The sequence below is a fragment of the Mauremys reevesii genome, linkage group 1, assembly GCF_016161935.1.
Source record: "Mauremys reevesii isolate NIE-2019 linkage group 1, ASM1616193v1, whole genome shotgun sequence".
Classification (NCBI taxonomy): Eukaryota; Metazoa; Chordata; order Testudines; family Geoemydidae; genus Mauremys; species Mauremys reevesii.
Genome location: NC_052623.1, coordinates 360,112,955 through 360,119,125, shown reverse-complemented (window position 1 = coordinate 360,119,125; position 6,171 = coordinate 360,112,955).

Sequence of the window (6,171 nt, the reverse complement as noted above, 5' to 3'; positions counted from 1 at the left end):
ACTCAGCATTCATAGCTCACAGTAAGAACAGTTCCAGTTCGTCACAGGCTCTCCTGCTTCAGTCCCATTCAAATAGCGGCTAGAATAGTCACTAAACTGGCAAACTGAGTTTGTGAGATTTCAGCTTTAAAACCTAACTGGCCTCCTGGCAAAGTCCTAAGAACATAAGAACAGCCGTACCGGGTCAGACCAAAGGTCCATCCAGCCCAGTATCTGTCTACCGACAGTGGCCAATGAAAGGTGCCCCAGAGGGAGTGAACCTAACAGGCAATGATCAAATGATCTCTCTCCTGCCATCCATCTCCATCCTCTGACGAACAGAGGCTAGGGACACCATTCCTTACCCAGCCTGGCTAATAGCCATTAATGGACTTAACCTCCATGAATTTATCCAGTTCTCTTTTAAACCCTGTGTCATAGGTTTCACCCCCACTCTGGACTTTAGAGTACAAATATGAGGACCTGCATGTGAACCCCTAAGCTGAATTACCAGCTTAGATCTGGTTTTGCTGCCACCACTCCCAAGTACTAACTCCCTTCCCTGGGTAGTCTTGAGAGACTTCTTCACCAATTTCCCGGTGAACACCAATCCAAGCCCTTGGATCTTAACACAAGGAGAATTTAACCATCCCCCTTACTTTCCCCCACCAATTCCTGGTGAGTCCAGATCCAATCCCCTTGGATTCTAACACAAGGAAAAATCAATCAGGTTCTTAAAAATAAGACTTTTTATTAAAGAAAAGAAAGGTAAAAGAAAAAAAAAACCTCTGGGAGAGATTAGCATACCAGCTACTCTCACAGACAACAGATTCAAAACACAGAGCTTGTTCCCCTGGGCAAAACTTAGTACACAAAAGAATTCCCAATTGCACAAAGACAAAGTCACAACAAGAAAATAAACATAAACCTATTTATTCTTTTCTAAGCCTCACTACTCTGATAAGAGGCTGGTTCCTTGATCTTTTCCACTCCGGCTGAAACTGAAACTGACTCTAAACAAAGGAAACTTCCCTCCTTCCTTTTGAAACATCTTGTTCCCCCATTGGTTCCTCTGGTCAGGTGTCAGCCAGGCTAGGTGAACTTCTTAACCCTTTACCGGTAAAAGAGGCATTAACCCTTAACTATCTGTTTATGACACCCTGTTATAGTCCTAACCTTCACAACCTCCTCAGGCAAGGAGTTCCACAGGTTGACTGTGTGCCATGTGAAGAAGAACTTCCTTTTATTTGTTTTAAACCTGCTGCCCATTAATTTCATTTGGTGGCCCCTAGTTCTTATATTATGAGAATAAGTAAATACCTTTTCCTAATTCACTTTCTCCACACCACTCATGATTTTATATACCTCTATCATATCCCCCCTAGTCTCCTCTTTTCCAAGCTGAAAAGTCCTAGCCTCTTTAATCTCTCCTCATATGGGACCCGTTCCAAACCCCTAATCATTTTAGTTGCCCTTTTCTGAACTTTTTCTAATGCCAGTTGTGACGTTATTGATATAAATGGGAACCATATAGAACATGGGTTGCAACCAAGGTCCTGTAGTGGCACCAAATCCTAAGTAAAGGGGGTCATATAAGGTGTCTAAGACCAGGTTCTGGGTTGCTGGTTATGATTATGCTGTCTGTATGTCTGTGTATCATTTTGTAGTTGAAGTTATAAGTATTGGCTCTGTACTGTCTGTATTTTGTATTATGCTCTGCCTCTGGGAAGTGTCCCAGACAAGCTGATGTTAGCCCTGCATAGCTGGCTTGATGGCCCATTAAGGGCCATCAGCTACACAATTGACCCATGGAGAGAAGGCAGACACGCCTTGTGACTCAGCAAAGTGCAGGGACTGGCCCATGTGACTCCAGACTCCATTTTTGCTGTAATTTTCCACCGTGAGGACAAAGGGATTCTTACACCTGGAAAAGTCTATATAAGGCTGATGCATCATCTCCATCTTGTCTTCAATCCTGCTTCACCTCTGGAGGGACTTTGCTACAAACTGAAGCTTTACACAAGGGACTGAACGACCCATCCCAGCGGGGGATGTACTCCAGAGACTCAATTTGATCCTGCAGTTTACTCCATCACTGCTGCAAGCCTGAACTAAGAACTTTGCCATTACTGTATGTAATTGATTCCATTTAACCAATTCTAGCTCTCTTCTCTACCTTTTTCCCTTTGTAAATAAACCTTTAGACTTTAGATTCTAAAGGATTGGCAACAGCGTGATTTGTGGGTAAGATCTGATGTGTATATTGACCTGGGTCTGGGGCTTGGTCCTTTGGGATCGAGGGAACCTTTTTCTTTTATTGGGGTGTTGGTTTTCATAACCATTCATCCCCAGGACGAGTGCACTGGTGGTGATGCTGGGAGACTGGAGTGTCTAAGGAAATTGCTTGTGTGACTTGTGGTTAGCCAGTGGGGTGAGACCAAAGTCCTTTTTGTCTGGCTGGTTTGGTTTGCCTTAGAGGTGGAAAAACCCCAGCCTAGGGCTGTGACTTCCCTGTTTGAGCAATTGGTCCTGATTTGGCACTCTCAGTTGGGTCCCGCCAGAATCGCTCCGTCACACCAGTATATCTTTTTTGAGATCAGGAGAGCACATCTGTACCCAGTATTCGAGATGTGGGCGTACCATGGATTTATATAAGGGCAATAAGATATTCTCCATCTTAGTCTCTATCCCTTTTTAAATGATTCCTAGCATCCTGTTTGCTTTTTTGACTGCCTCTGCACACTGCGTGGACATCTTCAGAGAACTATCCATGATGACTCCAAGATCTCGTCCCTGACTTGTTGAGCAGTTTAGTATCATCTGCAAACTTTGCCACCTCACTGTTTACCCCTTTCTCCAGATCATTTATGAATAAGTTGAATAGGATTGGTTTGAGGACTGACCCTTGGGGAACACCAGTAGTTACCCCTCTCCATTCTGAAAATTTACCATTTATTCCTAACCTTTGTTCCCTGTCTTTTAACCAGTTCTCAATCCACGAAAGGTTCTTCCCTCTTATCCCATGACAATGTAATTTACATAAGAGCCTTTGGTGAGGGACCTTGTCAAAGGCTTTCTGGAAATTTAAGTACACTATGGCCACTGGATCTCCCTTGTCCACATGTTTGTTGACCCCTTCAAAGAACTCTAATAGATTAGTAAGACATGATTTCCCTTTAGAGAAACCATGTTGACTATTGCTCAACAGTTTATGTTTTTCAATGTGTCTGACAATTTTATTCTTAACTATTGTTTCAACTAATTTGCCCGGTACCGACATTAGACTTTCCGGTCTGTAATTGCCGGGATCACCTCTAGAGCCCTTTTTAAATATCGACGTTACATTAGCTAACTTCCAGTCATTGGGTACCGAAGCCGATTTAAAGGACAGGTTACAAACCTTAGTTAATAGTTCCTCAATTTCACATTTGAGTTCTTTCAGAACTCTTGGGTGAATGCCATCTGGTCCCGGTGACTTGTTACTGTTGAGTTTATCAATTAATTCCAAAATCTCCTCTAGTGACACCTCAATCTGTGACAGTTCCTCAGATTTGTCACCTACAAAAGCCAGCTCAGGTTTGGGAAGCTCCCTAACAATCTCTGCCGTGAAGACTGAAGCAAAGAATTTGTTTAGTTTCTCCGCAATGACTTTATCGTCTTTAAGCGCTCCTTTTGTATTTCGATCGTCAAGGGGTCCCACTGGTTGTTTAGCAGGCTTCCTGCTTCTGATGTACTTAAAAAACATTTTGTTATTACCTTTTCAGTTTTTAGCTAGCCGTTCTTCAAACTCCTTTTTGGCTTTTCTTATTACATTTTTACACTTAATTTGGCAGTGTTTATGCTCCTTTCTATTTATCTCACTGGGATTTCACTTCCATTTTTTAAAAAAATGTCTTTTTATCTCTCACTGCTTCTCCTACATGGTTGTTAAGCCACGGTGGCTCTTTTTTAGTTTTTTTACTGTGTTTCTTAATTTGGGGTATACATTGAAATTGGGTCTCTATTATGGTGTCTTTAAAAAGCACCCATACAGGGATTTCACTTTAGTCACTGTACCTTTTAACTTCTGTTTAAGTAACTCCCTCATTTTTGCATAGATCCCCTTTCTTAAATTAAATGCCACAGTGTTGGGCTGTTGACATTGTGAAAGCTATTTGGGGTAGCCACCCACCCCACTTATTAATAGTTTTTGCAAACGGCCAGTAGGTGGAGGCAGAAGCCTCCAAAAGGCCTCACGTACACAGTACCTTGAACTTTGTAACTAATCTTTCTTTTTCTGTCAGAGACAGACAAAGATTCCGCTTCAAGCCAGTCTTTCTTGAACATATAACGGTGTTACGGGGTTCAGTAACCACCAATGAAGTGTTAACACGGCATGGTCTTTGTCTGAAAGTGTATAAAAAGCTTGTGTAAACTTGTGTGCAGTAGAGTCTTCTGTATTTACTACAGAGCTCTCCTTTCTTCTGCAGAATAAAGCATTTTTCTTTATCCCTGTCAGGCTGTTATTGGCTCTCAGCTAGGCAGACCCGATATTTCGGTAACAACATGTTCTTCTCACCACAGGGATGTTAAATGTTATGTTATAGTCACTATTTCCAAGCGGTCCTGTTATGGTTACCTCTTGGACCAGCTCCTGCGCTCCACTCAGGACTAAATCAAGAGTTGCCTCACCCCTTGTGGGTTCCCGTACCAGCTGCTCCAAGAAGCAGTCATTTAAAGTATCGAGAAATGTTGTCTCTGCATTTTGTCCTGTGACATGTTCCCAGTCAATATGGGGATAATTGAAATCCCCCACTATTATTGGGTTATTAATTTTGATAGCCTCTCTAATCTCCCTTAGCATTTCATCATCACTATCACTATCCTGGTCAGGTGGTCGATAACAGATCCCTAATGTTATATTCTTATTAGAGCATTACATTTCTATCCATAGAGAGTCTATGGAACATGTGGATTCGCTTAAGATTTTTACTTCATTTGATTCTACATTTTCTTTCACATATAGTGCCACTCCCCCCTCCCCGCCCCCAACGACCTGTTCTGTCCTTCCGATATATTTTGTACCCCGGAATGATTTTGTCCCATTGATTGTCCTCAGTCCACCAGGTTTCTGTGATGCCTATTATATCTATATCCTCCTTTAACATGAGGCACTGTAGGTCACTCATCTTATTATTTAGACTTCTAGCATTTGTGTAAAAGTACTTTAAAAACTTGTCTGTTTATTTGTCTGCCTTTTTCTAATGTGTCTAATTCTTTTTTTATGTGAATGTTTCTCGTCTGCTCTGGCCCATATTTTATCCTCTTCCATCCTCTGCTCCTGACTAGAACCTAGAGAATCTCTATCACTAGACTCTCCTATAAGAGAAGTCTGTGTCCGATCCACATGCTCCACTGCAGCAATCGGCTTTCCCCCATCTCCTAGTTTAAAAACTGCTCTACAACCTTTTCAATGTTTAGTGCCAGCAGTCTGGTTCCACTTTGGTTTAGGTGGAGCCCATTTCTCCTGTATAGGCTCCCCCCATCCCAAAAGTTTTCCCAGCTCCCAATGAATGAAAACCCCTCCTCTCTACACCATCATCTCATCCACACATTGAGACTCTGAAGCTCTGCCTGCTTACCTGGCCCTGTGTGTGGAACTGGAAGCATTTCGGAGAATACCACCACAGAGGTCCTGGATTTCAATCTCTTTAAGCACCGCTCAGGGGTACCAGAGGTAGGGACCCCCCCCAAGTACAATTCCTTTCAAGGAATCCATTGATTTAGCACAATCTGGACTAAATCAGCTCTGTGTATGTGAGCGGGATCTGAACGGGCTCCCCCCTGCCCTGTGGGGTGAGCTGGGGAACAGACCTCAGGAGCAGACTGTATCAGACACACCTGGGCTGCTGAGGTGCTCGGCAGACAGACCTGCTTTGCCACAGAGCTCAGTTTGGGCTGCTCGGGGTTAATCTGGGACGCAGGGGTGTGAAATGTTGTTCTCCTCATTGTACAAGTCGGGGGCAGCAGAACCGTCCCCAGCCTGCCTGATGGACCCTCACGCGCTGAGCGGGGCGAGTGACCCCAAATCCAGTGAGAGCCTGGGGAGGGGGCAGGTGTTCTCTCCTCCCTGGGCTGGGGGCTCTGTTTAAAGACAACGTGCCCCAGATCGATACAGGATGCAGCAGCAGGGGGGTCCCCCCCGTACCCAGG